The sequence below is a fragment of the Salmo salar genome, chromosome ssa09, assembly GCF_905237065.1.
Source record: "Salmo salar chromosome ssa09, Ssal_v3.1, whole genome shotgun sequence".
Classification (NCBI taxonomy): Eukaryota; Metazoa; Chordata; class Actinopteri; order Salmoniformes; family Salmonidae; genus Salmo; species Salmo salar.
The window spans coordinates 75,991,178-76,006,399 of record NC_059450.1 but is presented as its reverse complement, the minus strand read 5'-3'; the positions used below and the strand labels follow the sequence as shown (position 1 = coordinate 76,006,399).

The window sequence follows — 15,222 nt, the reverse complement described above, 5'->3', positions numbered from 1 at the left end:
AGAAAGCTCAGGAAACATTTTTTAAATTTTTTATACATATTTAACTACTTTTTTGTTGGCACAAAATTACCTCCATTGAATTGAATTGAATTGATTTTGGGCAGCAGACATATACAACAAAATGCACAATGTGGACAAAGAGGATATCACTTGAAAGTATTAATTAAAACACTTATTTCCAAAGTGGTCCTCGATGGTTAAAACAATAACACATAATGATTAAAAGACAAGACAAAATGAAAAACAACCATAAATACATTAATTTATATTGACATCCTAAAAAGTGGCACAATTCACTGCACTTCTCCCTAACCTTAAAAATCAACTACCATTCATTTCATATTAAAACAATCTATTAATTACACATCATACCGATCCTTCAGATCAATACACCTGACCAGCAGTAGGGGCACAAGGGTCAGTGGAGTGGTTTCCCTTACTTAGACAACCTTGTCCAAATGAAAAACATTTTACTTTTTATTTGCTTGATCTCCAAGGGAAGGCTATTCCATTCTTCCATTCATTTTAATCGGTACTGCGATTACCTTCAGACAAGTCTTGTGACAGTTGGGGGGGAGTCATTGCAAACGGAGAACATGATTGTGTTCATTGATAGTCTCCCCTTTCCATAGTGGGATCATATTAGTTAGTAGGCCAAACCAGTTCGGACCAGTGGCGGTCGGTGAAGTTTAGGATGAGGGAGAATGACTATTTTCTTTATGAGCATGGCCTTATTTATATTACAGCATATTGGATGACTGTCATTTATATTCCATTCACCCAGTTCAATGTTTAGGCTACTACATGATACTCACATTTTACCTATACCCATCATGAGGTTGCTACAACCTAGCCTATGAATGAAAGTTTACAATGTAGGTGCACAGGTCGAAAGAAACATGTGTAATCAAGGTGACAGTTAGTGCCACATTCAAAACAGCCTTGCACAATCTTGCCTGCATCAAGCTGATCTAGGGTGTAATCAGCTATGTTTATCCTCGTTTCATTACGTTTGCATCCGTTTAAGAAGCGTTTTTCAACAGACTCGGCAGAATGAATACACCCCTGATCACATGCGAACACAGTTCATAGCATAGCAACATAGCAGCCACATACAAACAGCATGACATCCTGTGATTGTTGTATAATTCCTTCTCTCATCTGCGTGCTCTCCTCCTCTCACCTTTTACATTCGCTTGTGGACTTCAGTGCACAACTCATCAGCTGTATGTGACCAGGCGAAAAAACCTTTCCAAGCCAAACCTTCATAACATAACCGCAAACCGCTATACACAGCCTACATTGTTATTAGCTATTAGGTAATGTTAGCTAATGTCATAGACAACATAGCTAATAGACAATTAAGGATTAAGATTTTCTTCCGTCATATTCCCATAAGGCCTGGAACATCACATCAACTAAAACACAGTAGGTGTTTATCATACTACCTGGCCGAGACCAACAGCAGCAGCAAAAGCGTGTGTGTGTCTAGAATCTTGACAGATGTAAGTCTCATTGTGCAGTGGAGTAGATATACAGCCACCTACAGACAACCTTTTGTTCCAGTGGGGCTGCTATCCTTACCATCATGGGGAGCCGCTTGCTTTGTTCTGTCAGGATTAACACAGGGTGCCACTGTCTGCAGAGATTTACAAACACACGCACACACACATACCGCCCGTGAGCACACACACTCCGCCCTTGAAAGAAAGGCATTCGCTTGACTGAGGCGGTCAGACTCCTCCCTCCATATCTTTCTCTTTTTTCACCTGTTCCCTTTCTTTCTTTCTTTCTTTCTTTCTTTCTTTCTTTCTTTCTTTCTTTCTTTCTTTCTTTCTTTCTTTCTTTCTTTCTTTCTTTCTTTCTTTCTTTCTTTCTTTCTTTCTTCCATTGTCGCTCTCATACAGAGACACACTCTCCTCTCTACAAAAGGGAAAAGAAAAAAACATAAATATGGGTTGTATTTACAATGGTGTTTGTTCTTCACTGGTTGCCCTTTTCTTGTGGCAACAGGTCACAAATCCTGCTGTGATTGTACACTGTCGTATTTCACACAATAGATATGGGAGTTTATCAAAATTGGGTTTGTTTTTGAATTCGTTGTGTGTCTGTGTAATCTGAAGGAAATATGTGTCTCTAATATGGTCATACCTTTGGCAGGAGGTTAGAAAGTGCAGCTCAGTTTCACCTAATTTTGTGGGCAGTGTGCACATAGCCTGTCTTCTCTTGAGAGACAGGTCTGAGTCTGTATATAGTCAAAGCTTTCCTTAATTTTGGGTCAGTCACAGTGGTCAGATATTCTGCCACTGTGTACTCTCTGTTTTGGGCCAGTATTCCAGTTTGCTCAGTTTTTTGGTAATTTTTTTCCAATGTGACAAGTAATTATCTTTTTGCTTTCTCATGATTTGGTTGGGTCTAATTGTGTTGCTGACCTGGGTCTCTGTGGGGTCTGTTTGTGAACAGAGCCCCAGGACCAGCTTGCTTAGGGGACTCTTCTCTAGGTTCATCTCTCTGCAGATGATGGTTTTGTTATGTAAGGTTTGGGAATCGCTTCCATTTAGGTGGTTCTATAATTTATCTGCTCTTTTCTGGATTTTGATAATTAGTGGGTATCAGCCTAATTTTGCTCTGCATGCATTATTTGGTGTTTTACGTTGTACTCTCTCTGTCTCTCTTCACCTCTCTCACCTCATCTCTCTCTCCCTCTCTCTCTACCCCCTCTCTCTCTCTCTCCCCCTTCTCTCTCTACTCCCCCCTTTCTCTCTATCCCCTCTCTCTCTACCCTCTCTCTCTACCCACCTCTCTCTGCCTCTGCCCCCTCTCTCTACCCCCCTGTCTCTACCCACTCTCTCTCTACTCCCCCTCTTTCTCTCTAACCCCACTCTCTCTCTACCCCACTCTCTCTCTACCCCCTCTTTCTCTCTAACCCCACTCTCTCTCTCTACCCCCTCTATCTCTCTCTCTCTCCTCCTCTCTCTACCCCCCCTCTCTCTCTCTCTCTCTCTCTCTCTGTCTCTCTCCCCCTCTCTCGCTCTACCCCCACTCTCTCTCCCTCGCTCTCTGTGAAACCTGTTCCCCAACCTGAATGACTCACACCTGCCAGTCTGTCAGTGAGGCAGAAAGGAGAGGAAGGAGAGAGAGGAGAGACACAGCTACCAGCCTGGTCTCTCAGACACAGAGGTTCGAGGTCAGGGGAGTTGTGTAATTGGGGACAACTCTAAAATCAGACTGTAGTGTAGTGGAGAGAGGAGTGGGAGCGGCTGGCTGAATCAGTGAGGTAGCAAATCTCTGTCTGGATTCTTAGACATATAGGATTAAGGGGCCTGTTGGGGTTAAAGGGTTATTAATGAGTAGGGCCATTGAGGACAGATTCACAATAGACCAGCTGATTCAGTCAGGCATTAAATCTCAGTCTGCCCTCTCAGACACAGAGATCAAGGGTTAGAGGTCAGGGGGTAAGATCCACTGCTTCCTGAGTACAGTTAGGGCTTTGTTTACACCAGGGTCAATCCAAGGTTGAGAGCCCCTCTTCCAACTTTTATTCAGCCTGGCCCAGGCTGTTTTAGTGTCTTATTCAGAGACCTTGGAAGCTGTATAAAAGCCTAGAGAGGCTGTGGCAGTATAGACACCCGGGCTGTTTTACAGTGATTCATGTCAATTTATCACTCCCAAAGTCAGAGTGAAGCGAGGACAAGACCAGTTGTGTCTCTGTACAGCAGCAGGCAGAGATCCTAGCTGTTATCCTATGTCTGAGAGACAGTATCTAGCAGGGAGGAGACAGAGGATTTATTACAAGTATTTAGTCTGTCATACAGCACATGACCAAAAGTATTTTGACACCTGCTCGTCGAACGTCTCATTCCAAAATCATGGGCATTACTATGGAGTTGGTCTCCGCTTTGCTGCTCTAATAAGGGGCTCCAGAGTGGCGCAGCGGTCTAAGACACTGCAGCTCAGTGTTAGAGGTGTCACCGCTGCATCACATCACATTGCACGGCGCACAACTGGCCCAGGGTCGTCCGGGTTTGGCTGGGGTAGGCCGTCATTGTAAAATAAGAATTTGTTCTTAACTGACTTGCCTAGTTAAATAAAGGTTACATATAAAAACATTGCTGCAGTGACTTTCTTCCGTTCAGCCACAAAAGCATTAGTAAGGTGGTGCACTGATGTTGGGCGATTAGGCCTGGCTCACAGTTCGGTGTTCCAATTTATCCCAAAGGTGTTAGATGGGGTTGAGGTCAGGACTGTGTGCAGGCCAGTCAAGTTCTTCCACACCGACCTCGACAAACCATTTCTGTATGGACCTGTCTTTTTGCATGGGGGCATTGTCATGCTGAAACAGGAAAGGGCCTTCCCCAAACTGTTGCCACAAAGTTGGAAGCATAGAATGTCATTGTATGCTGTATTGTTAAGATTTCCCTTCACTGGAACTAAGGGGCCTAGCCCGAACCATGAAAAACAGCCCCAGACCATTATTCCTCCTCCACCAAACTTTACAGTTGGCACTATGCATTGGGGCAGGTAGCGTTCTCCTGGCATCTGCCAAAACTAGATTAGTCCGTCGGACTGCCAGATGGTGAAGCGTGATTCAGCATACCAGAGAACGCCTTGACACTGCTCCAGAGTCCAATGGCGGCGAGCTTTACACCACTCCAGCCGACGCTTGGCATTGCGCATGGTGATCTTAGGCATGTATGCGGCTTCTTGGCCATGGAAACCCATTTCATGAAGCTCCCGACAAACAGCTATTGTGCTGACGTTGCTTCCAGAGGCAGTTTGGAACTTGGTAGTGAGTGTTGCAACCGAAGACAGACAATTGTTACGCACCATGTGCTTCAGCACTCGGCAATCCTGTTCTCTGAGCTTGTGCGGCCTACCACTTCGCGGCTGAGCCGTTGTTGCTCCTAGATGTTTCCACTTCACAATAACAGCACTTACAGTTGACCGGGGCAGCTCTAGCAGGGCAGAGATTTGCTGAACTGACTTGTTGGATAGGTGGCATCGTATGACCATGCCACATTGAAAGTTACTGAGCTCTTCAGTCAGGCCATTCTACTGCCAATGTTTGTCTATGGAGATTGCATGGCTGTGTGCTCAATTTTATACACCGGTCAGCAACAGGTGTGGCTAAAATAGCCGAATGCACTAATTTGAAGGGGTGTCTACATACTAGAGGTCGACCAATTAATCGGAATGGCCGATTAATTAGGGCCAATTTCAAGTTTTCATAACAATCGGTAATCTGCATTTTTGGACACCTATTATGGCCGATTACATTGCACTCCACGAGGAGACTGCGTGGCAGGCTGACTACCTGTTATGCGAGTGCAGCAAGGAGCCAAGGTAAGGTGCTAGCTAGCATTAAATGTATCTTATAAAAAACAATCAATCTTCACATAATCACTAGTTAACTACACATGGTTGATGATATTACTAGTTTATCTAGCTTGTCCTGCGTTGCATATAATCGATGTGGTGCCTGTTAATTTATCATTGAATCACAGCCTACTTCGCCAAACGGGTGATTTAACAAGCTCATTCACGAAAAAAGCACTGTCGTTGCACCAATGTGTACCTAACTATAAACATCAATGCCTTTCTTAAAATCAATACACAAGTATATATTTTTAAACCTGCATATTTAGTTAATACTGCCTGCTAACATGAATTTCTTTTAACTGGGGAAATTGTGTCACTTCTCTTGCGTTCTGTGCAAGCAGAGTCAGGGTATATGCAGCAGTTTGGGCCACCTGGCTCGTTGCAAACTGTGTGAAGACCATTTCTTCCTAACAAAGACAGCCAACTTCGCCAAACGGGGATGATTTAACAAAAGCGCATTTGCGAAAAAAGCACAATCGTTGCACGACTGTACCTAACCATAAACATCAATGCCTTTCTTAAAATCAATACACAGAAGTATATATTTTTAATCCTGCATATTTAGTTAAAAGAAATTCATGTTAGCAGGCAATATTAAATTAGGGAAATTGTGTCACTTCTCTTGCGTTCATTGCACGCAGTCAGGGTATATGCAACATTTTGGGCCGACTGGCTCGTTGCGAACTAATTTGCCAGATTTTTACGTAATTATGACATAACATTGAAGGTTGTGCAATGTAACAGCAATATTTAGACTTATGGATGCCACCCGTTAGATAAAATATGGAACGGTTCCATATTTCACTGAAAGAACAAACGTTTTGTTTTCGAAATGATAGTTTCTGGATTTGACTGTATTAATGACCTAAGGCTCGTATTTCTGTGTGTTATTATATTATAATTAAGTCTATGATTTGATAGAGCAGTCTGACTGAGTGGTGGTAGGCAGCAGCAGGCTCGTAAGCATTCATTCAAACAGCACTTTACTGTGTTTGCCAGCAGCTCTTCGCAATGCTTTAAGCATTGCGCTGTTTATGACTTCAAGCCTATCAACTCCCGAGATTAGGCTGGCAATACTAAAGTACCTATTAGAACATCCAATAGTCAAAGGTATATGAAATACAAATGGTATAGAGAGAAATAGTCCTATAATAACCTCAACCTAAAACTTCTTACCTGGGAATATTGAAGATGTTGTTCTCATGTTCTGAGCAAGGAACTTAAACGTTAGCTTTTTTACATGGCACATATTGCACTTTTACTTTCTTCTCCAACACTTTGTTTTTGCATTATTTAAACCAAATTGAACATCTTTCATTATTTATTTGAGATTAAATTGATTTTATTGATGTATTATATTAAGTTAAAATAAAAGTGTTCATTGTTCATTCAGTATCGTTGTAATTGTCGGCTTTTTTTGGTCCTCCAATAATCGGTATCGTTACCGGCATTGAAAAATCATAATCGGTCGACCTCTACTACGTACTGTTGTATATAAAGTGTATCAGCTCCCTCTGGACATCTATATAGTAGAACATGTTATAACTGACAGCCAATTGGATCGGCAATATCCTTATATTCAAGTGGGTTATGAATGAGGAAGATATTACAAAAACCTTTCAGAGTCACCTCTCAGATGCCAATGGTGACATGAAACATCCTCTATGGGTATGGTACCACGCTTTGTTTTGTTGTTGTCATTTCCTAGTTCAAAGGTAATTCAGGAGGTGGGGTGAGGAAGAGGTAAGAAGGGATGAATAGGGGTGAGAAGAAGAATGAGAATGGGTGAGAACCTGTGAGTAGGAGACATTCCACCCCAGGGCAGGAAGCCTGAGGCCATCTGTCTGAGGAAACCTTCTCTTACTCGTTCGGTCAGAGACACTTTTCTTCCTCAGCCTCTCCTCTTCCCCTCCTCTCCTCTCCCTTCCCTCTAACTCTCTCCTCCCCCTAACTCCTTCCTCTCCCCATACCCCTATGTCCCTCCTCTCCTCTCCTCTCTCCTCCCCCTAACACCCTGCTCTCCCCTCCCCCTAACTCCCTCCTCTCCCCTCCCCCTAACTCCTTCCTCTCCCCTCTCCCTAACTTACTCCATTCCCCTCCCCCTAACTCACCCCCCCAACCCCCTCCCCTAACTCACTCCCTCCTCTCCCCCCCTAACTCACTCCCTCCTCTCCCCCTAACTTCATCCCCTCCCTCTAACTCTCTCCCCTCCCCTAACTCCCTCCTCTCCCCTCCCCCTCCTCTCTCCTCTCCCCTCCCCCTGACTCTCTCCTCTCCTCCTCCCCCTGACTCTCTCTTCTCTCCTCTCCTCTCCTCTCCCCCTAACTCTCTCCTCTCCTCTCCCCCTCCCCCTGACTCTCTCCTCTCCTCCTCCCCCTGACTCTCTCTTCTCTCCTCTCCTCTCCCCTCCCCCTAACTCTCTCCTCTCCCTTCCCCTAACTCTCTCCTCTCTGAACATCTATAACACTTGTCATCTAATTTCAGCTCCGCTTGTTAACTCTATTAGCAAGTTCATTATTTTAGCGCCTTTTCCATTTTTAGGAACTGCTCTAAAAAACATTGGCATACTTGTAGTGCTGACACTGTTTTGGGGCGTAGTGAGAGTGAGAGTGCTTCAGAGCGTTGTAGCACTACTGGCCTATATCGGAGCTGTTCTTTGAAAGTTGTTTGCTTTGTGGTGATTCTGTGGGCTTTATCTCAATTTGAGCCCAGACGTGTTTTTTAAATAGGATGTCATCTGAGCGCAGTAGTTATTGATCATCACAATAATAAATCATTCTGTTTTCTCTCCCTCCACCATATCGCATCTTTCCCCTCCACTAGTCCATCCATTCCTTTCCCTGCCCTACTTCCCAACCCTGCATGTCAGGATGCCTGTACAGATGGCCCTTCAGCAGCCTGTCCTCCCAGTGGAGACTGCTGGCATGGGAGCCATTTTGGCTCACCATTCTCCACAGTCACAACAGGACCCCAAAAGTCTATTGGCGTCCAGCACTATGCCTGAGGAGAATGAGTAAGGCCAGGGCCGCTTCTGCCAAGTTGAGTAGAGTTAACGCCAACATAGAGAGCGAAAAATACCAAGCTTATGTCTCAGCGCGCTTTCTAACAAACCATAAACCGCCTTCCTTTGTTTGTGGTGTGGGGGATTCAGCTACAGACAAATGAGTGTATTGTGTTACACACACACACACACACACACACACACACACACACACACACACACACACACACACACACACACACACACACACACACACACACACACACACACACACACACACACACACACACACAAACTATCAAGTTACCGTTGCAGTATTCCATTTCTCAACCCATACGCCACCCGCCCTCTTTCTGTGGTAAGGCATATCAGTGAGAGAGAGAGAGGCTAAGCATAACATGAACCCTTTCCCTAAATCCCTCTGTTGAACAGCCACCACCATCCTGGACCAGCTTCATCAATCCCCAGCGCAAACCTCTTTGGGAATATTCTTCCAATAAACACTACCTGGGAGTGTGTCTAAAATGTGCAGTTTTGTCACACAACACAATGCCACAGATGTCACAACTTTTGAAGAAGTGTCCAATTGGCATGCTGACTGCAGGAATGTCCAACAGAGCTGTTGCCAGATAATTTAACGCCGCCTACAACGTTGTTGAAGAATTTGGGAGGAAGGGTTCTAAGGAGTATTTCTGTCTGTAATAAAGCCCTTTTTTGTGGAAAAACTGATTCTGATTGGATGGGCTTGGCTCCCAAGTGGGTGGGCCTATGCCCTCCCAGGCCCACCCATGGCTGCACCCCTGCCCAGTCATGTGAAATCCATAGATTAGGGCAAAATGTATTTATTTCAATTGACTGATTTCCTTCTATGAACTGCAACTCATTAAAATTGTTGAAATTGCTGCATGTTGCTTTTCTATTTTTGTTCAGTAGGGTGGTTCCTCTGTAGCTCAGTTGGTAGAGCATTAGTGCCTGGATAGAATAAATAACTCTCTAGTTACCATAGGATCTTTTGGTGCGAATCAAAAAGGATTGTCAAATGTTCTTTACATTGATTTTGCATAATCATGCAAAAAGAATTGCCGCATAACGCAATCAACTACAAGTAATTGGCAACCGATTCAAATCTAATATCGCTGCATTACTAATTTCATAATGTCTGTCAAGATTCTGATTTAATTTAACTGTATATCTTATTACCCCTACTGGACAGTGGAGTGACAGAGGAATGATGTGAAATGAGAGACAGAGACATGATGTGACATGAGAGACAGAGACATGATGAGACATGAGGGACAGAGACATGATGAGACATGAGAGACAGAGACATAATGTGACATGAGAGACAGAGACATGATGAGACAGGAGAGACAGAGACATGATGAGACATGAGAGACAGAGACATGATGTGACATGAGAGACAGAGACATGATGAGACATGAGAGACAGAGACATAATGTGACATGAGAGACAGAGACATGATGAGACATGAGAGACAGAGACATAATGTGACATCAGAGACAGAGACATGAGAGACAGAGACATGATATGATATCAGAGATAGAGACATGAGAGACAGAGACATGATGTGACATCAGAGACACGATGAGACTGTCACTGAAGCATAAAGATGTTCTGTGACAGGATCAGAGACAGCCAGCCAGCCAGCCAGCCAGCCAGCCAGCCAGCCAGCCAGCCAGCCAGCCAGCCAGCCAGACAGACAGACAGACAGACAGACAGACAGACAGACAGACAGACAGACAGACAGACAGACAGACAGACAGACAGACAGACAGACAGACAGACAGACAGACAGACAGACAGACAGACAGAATTTATCACAGGTGGACTCCCATCAAGTTGTAGAAACATCTCAAGGATGATCAATGGAAACAGGATGGATCTGAGCTCAATTTCGAGTCTCATAACAAAGGATCTGAATACCAAGGTATTTCTGTTTTTCTTTTATGTTTCTCGCTTTGTCATTATGGGGTATTATATGTAGATTGTTGAGGAAAAAATGTATTTAATCCATTTTAGAACAAGGCTGTAATGTAACAAAATGTGGAAAAAGTCAAGGGGTCTGAATACTTTCCAAATGGACTGTAGCGTAGAGGCAACTATCACATTTTACAGACTCTGCTTGAATGACATCACTAATGCTGCGCAGCATTCCAGAGAGCTAAGATTAACTGAGGGCTGAGCGTTGCCATGGCGTCCATAGCTACCATGTTGTGAGGTAATTAGAAGCCTGTTGACTGTGGACTGTGACACTCTCCCTTCATCATTTCATCACTATCATCACTATCATCATATGACATGAGACAGACACATGAGAGACAGAGACATGATGAGACATGATAGACAGAGACATGATGAGACATGAGAGAAAGAGACATGATGAGACATGAGAGACAGAGACATGATGAGACATGAGAGACATGAGAGACAGAGACATGAGAGACAGAGACATGATGAGACATGATAGACAGAGACATGATGAGAGATGAGAGAAAGAGACATGCTGAGACATGATAGACAGAGACATGATGAGACATGAGAGACAGAGACATGATGAGACATCAGAGAAAGAGACATGATGTGACATGAGAGACAGACACATGATGAGACATGAGAGACATGATGAGACATGAGAGACAGAGACATGATGTAACATGAGAGACAGATACATAATGTGACATCAGAGACAGAGACATGAGAGACAAAGACATGAGAGACATGAGAGACATGAGAGACAGAGACATGATGAGACATGAGAGAAAGAGACATGATGAGACATGAGAGACAGAGACATGATGAGACATGAGAGACATGAGAGACAGAGACATGAGAGACAGAGACATGAGAGACATGAGAGACAGAGACATGATGTGACATGAGACAGAGACATGAGAGACAGAGACATGATGAGACATGATAGACAGAGACATGATGAGACATGAGAGAAAGAGACATGATGAGACACGAGAGACAGACATGATGAGACATGAGAGACAGAGACATGAGAGACAGAGACATGATGAGACATGATAGACAGACATGATGAGAGATGAGAGAAAGAGACATGATGAGACATGATAGACAGAGACATGATGAGACATGAGAGACAGAGACATGATGAGACATCAGAGAAAGAGACATGATGTGACATGAGAGACAGACACATGATGAGACATGAGAGACAGAGACATGATGAGACATGAGAGACATGAGAGACAGAGACATGAGAGACAGAGACATGATGAGACATGATAGACAGAGACATGAGAGACAGAGACATGATGAGACATGATAGACAGAGACACTCTCCCTTCATCATTTCATCACTATCATCACTATCATCCCGCTCTTCTTTCATTTCGCTGTCTCCTCACTCCTTTTCTCTGGACACAGAACATTCAAGACCATGACGTTTGTATTCCACTGCACGATCATGTCTGTGTCTCAAATGTGACAAGAGAGACAGAGACATGATGTGACATGAAAGACAGAGACACAGTGTGACATGAGAGACAGAGACATGATGAGACATGAGAGACAGAGACATGATGTGACATGAGAGACAGAGACATATTGTGACATGAGAGATAGAGACATGATGTAACATGAGAGACAGAGACATGATGTGACATGAAAGACAGAGACACAGTGTGACATGAGAGACATGACTACGCACTACCCAACATGACCTCACATTCTGGTCTGTGGCAAGCCCCTTTCCATTTGACGTTACGTCAAAGTAAATTATGCCCTCGTTAGGCGCACACCTGTTTCTCTCTCTAGACCGGGCCTGGATTGGAGGATTGGGGCACATGTGGTGCAGGAGTCCACCTGGAAGATGTTGAATGACTACCCTGGCCATGATGACTCACAGGAACCCTTATCAAAGAGGAACTTCAGCCCGCAGAGCCTGTGTCCACAAAGCGTCTCAGAGTAGGACTGCTGATCTAGAATCTGTCCATATATTCTTATAATTATCTGAAAGGCAAAACTGATCCTAGAACAGCACTCTTACTCTGAGACGCTTTATGGATAAGGGCCCAGGTTTCACTTTACAACTTTAAAGTGAAACTACATAAACTCAGCAAAAAAAGAAACGTCCTTTCACTGTCAATTGCGTTTATTTTCAGCAAACTTAACATGTGTAAATATTTGTATGAACATAACAAGATTCAACGACTGAGACATAAACTGAACAAGTTCCACAGACATGTGACTAACAGAAATGGAATAATGTGTCCCTGAACAAAGCGGGGTCAAAATCAAAAGTAACAGTCAGTATCTCATGTGGCCACCAGCTGCATTAAGTACTGCAGTGCATCTCCTCCTCACGGACTGCACCAGATTTGCCAGTTCTTTCTGTGAGATGTTACCCCACTCTTCGACCAAGGCACCTGCAAGTTCCCGGACATTTCTGGGGGGAATGGCCCTAGCCCTCACTCTCCGATCCAACAGGTCCCAAACGTGCTCAATGGGATTGCGATCCGGGCTCTTCGCTGGCCATGGCAGAACATTGACATTCCTGTCTTGCAGGAAATCATACACAGAATGAGCAGTATGGCTGGTGGCATGGTCCTGTTGGAGGGTCATGTCAGGATGAACGTGCAGGAAGGGTACCACATGAGGGAGGAGGATGTCTTCCCTGTAACGCACAGCGTTGAGATTGCCTGCAATAACAACAAGCTTAGTCCGATGATGCTGTGACACACCGCCCCAGACCATGACGGACCCTCCACCTCCAAATCAATCCCGCTCCAGAGTACAGGCCTCGGTGTAATGCTCATTCCTTCAATGACAAACGCGAATCCGACCATCACCCTTGGTGAGACAAAACCGCAACTTGTCAGTGAAGAGCACTTTTTGCCTGTCCTGTCTGGTCCAGCGACGGTGGGTTTGTGCCCATAGGCGACGTTGTTGCCGGTGATGTCTGGTGAGGACCTGCCTTTACAATAGGCCTACGAGCCCTCAGTCCAGCCTTTCTCAGCCTATTGCGGACAGTCTAAGCACTGATGGAGGGATTGTGCGTTCCTGGTGTAACTTGGGCAGTTGTTGTTGCCATCCTGTACCTGTCCCGCAGGTGTGATGTTCAGATGTACCGATCCTGTGCAGGTGTTGTTACACGTGGTCTGCCACTGCGAGGACAATCAGCTGTCCGTCCTGTCTCTCTGTAGCGCTGTCTTAGGCATCTCACAGTACGGACATTGCAATTTATTGCCCTGGCCACATCTGCAGTCCTCATGCCTCCTTACCGCATGCCTAAGGCACGTTCAACCAGATGAGCAGGGACCCTGGGCATCTTTATTTTGGTGTTTTTCAGAGTCAGTAAAAATGCCTCTTTAGTGTCCTAAGTTTTCATAACTGTGACCTTAATTGCCTACCATCTGTAAGCTGTTTGTGTCTTAACAACCGTTCCACTAGTGCATGTTCATGAATTGTTTATGGTTCATTAAACAAGCATTGGAAACAGTGTTTAAACCCTTTACAATGAAGATCTGTGAAGTTATTTGGATTTTTACGAATTATCTTTGAAAGACAGGGTCCTGGAAAAGGGATGTTTTTTTGTTGTTGCTGAGTTTAGTTGCAGCGAGTGCATAGAGTAGCGATATCATGTTGGTCAATGGATGTTAACAGTAAGAAGCTCAAGTTCTTGGCAGTAGAGGAGAGGAGCCTCAGAAGACGACTTTTACCTTTCCCTATGACGCACTTACTTAAATAAATGTGCCATTGTGAGAGAGGACACAGAGGTAAGGGCTTCTGCCCTTTTCCCAAGGTGTCATCAGAGAGATGGAGAGATTGAGAGAGAGAGTTAAATAGAAAGAGTGACAGAGAACAGAAAAGGCCCGAGGGCTGCATGCAGGGTTCTGGTGGTTACAGAAGGCTACATGCAGGGGTCTGGTGGTTATAGAAGGCTACATGCAGGGTTCTGGTGGTTACAGAAGGCTACATGCAGGGGTCTGGTGGTTAGAGAAGGCTACATGCAGGGTTCTGGTGGTTATAGAAGGCTACATGCAGGGTTCTGGTGGTTATAGAAGGCTACATACAGGGTTCTGGTGGTTACAGAAGGCTACATGCAGGGGTCTGGTGGTTATAGAAGGCTACATGCAGGGTTCTGGTGGTTATAGAAGGCTACATGTAGGGTTCTGGTGGTTATAGAAGGCTACATGCAGGGTTCTGGTGGTTATAGAAGGCTACATACAGGGTTCTGGTGGTTACAGAAGGCTACATGCAGGGGTCTGGTGGTTATAGAAGGCTACATGCAGGGTTCTGGTGGTTACAGAAGGCTACATGCAGGGTTCTGGTGGTTATAGAAGGCTACATGCAGGGGTCTGGTGGTTACAGAAGGCTACATGCAGGGGTCTGGTGGTTAGAGAAGGCTACATGCAGGGTTCTGGTGGTTATTGAAGGCTACATGCAGGGGTCTGGTGGTTATAGAAGGCTACATGCAGGGTTCTGGTGGTTATTGAAGGCTACATGTAGGGTTCTGGTGGTTACAGAAGGCTACATGCAGGGTTCTGGTGGTTATAGAAGGCTACATGCAGGGTTCTGGTGGTTATTGAAGGCTACATGCAGGGTTCTGGTGGTTACAGAAGGCTACATGCAGGGTTCTGGTGGTTATAGAAGGCTACATGCAGGGTTCTGGTGGTTATAGAAGGCTACATGCAGGGTTCTGGTGGTTATAGAAGGCTACATGCAGGGTTCTGGTGGTTATAGAAGGATACATGCAGGGTTCTGGTGGTTAGAGCATCTCTGTGTGAAAAGATCAGCTACAGTAGCATTAGGTCTACTGGGGAGGATCTCTGAGGCTGGAGCTCCATGCTGCC

At 44.7% G+C, this 15,222-nt stretch overlaps 1 protein-coding gene across 4 annotated transcripts in view; it reads right to left on the bottom strand.

Annotated features, from left to right (window-relative positions):
- LOC106611945 (ras-GEF domain-containing family member 1C) overlaps positions 1 to 15,222 on the bottom strand; it is a 36,108-nt gene that overhangs the window by 18,168 nt on the left and 2,718 nt on the right. The window contains exon 1 of one of the 4 annotated variants that reach the window (XM_014212643.2): positions 1,585 to 2,121. The exons of the other annotated variants lie outside the window; for them this stretch is intronic. The gene's annotated coding sequence lies outside the window, so the exon portion shown is untranslated. Of the gene's footprint in view, positions 1 to 1,584; positions 2,122 to 15,222 lie in introns of those variants that run through there. 4 annotated transcript variants of the gene reach the window in all.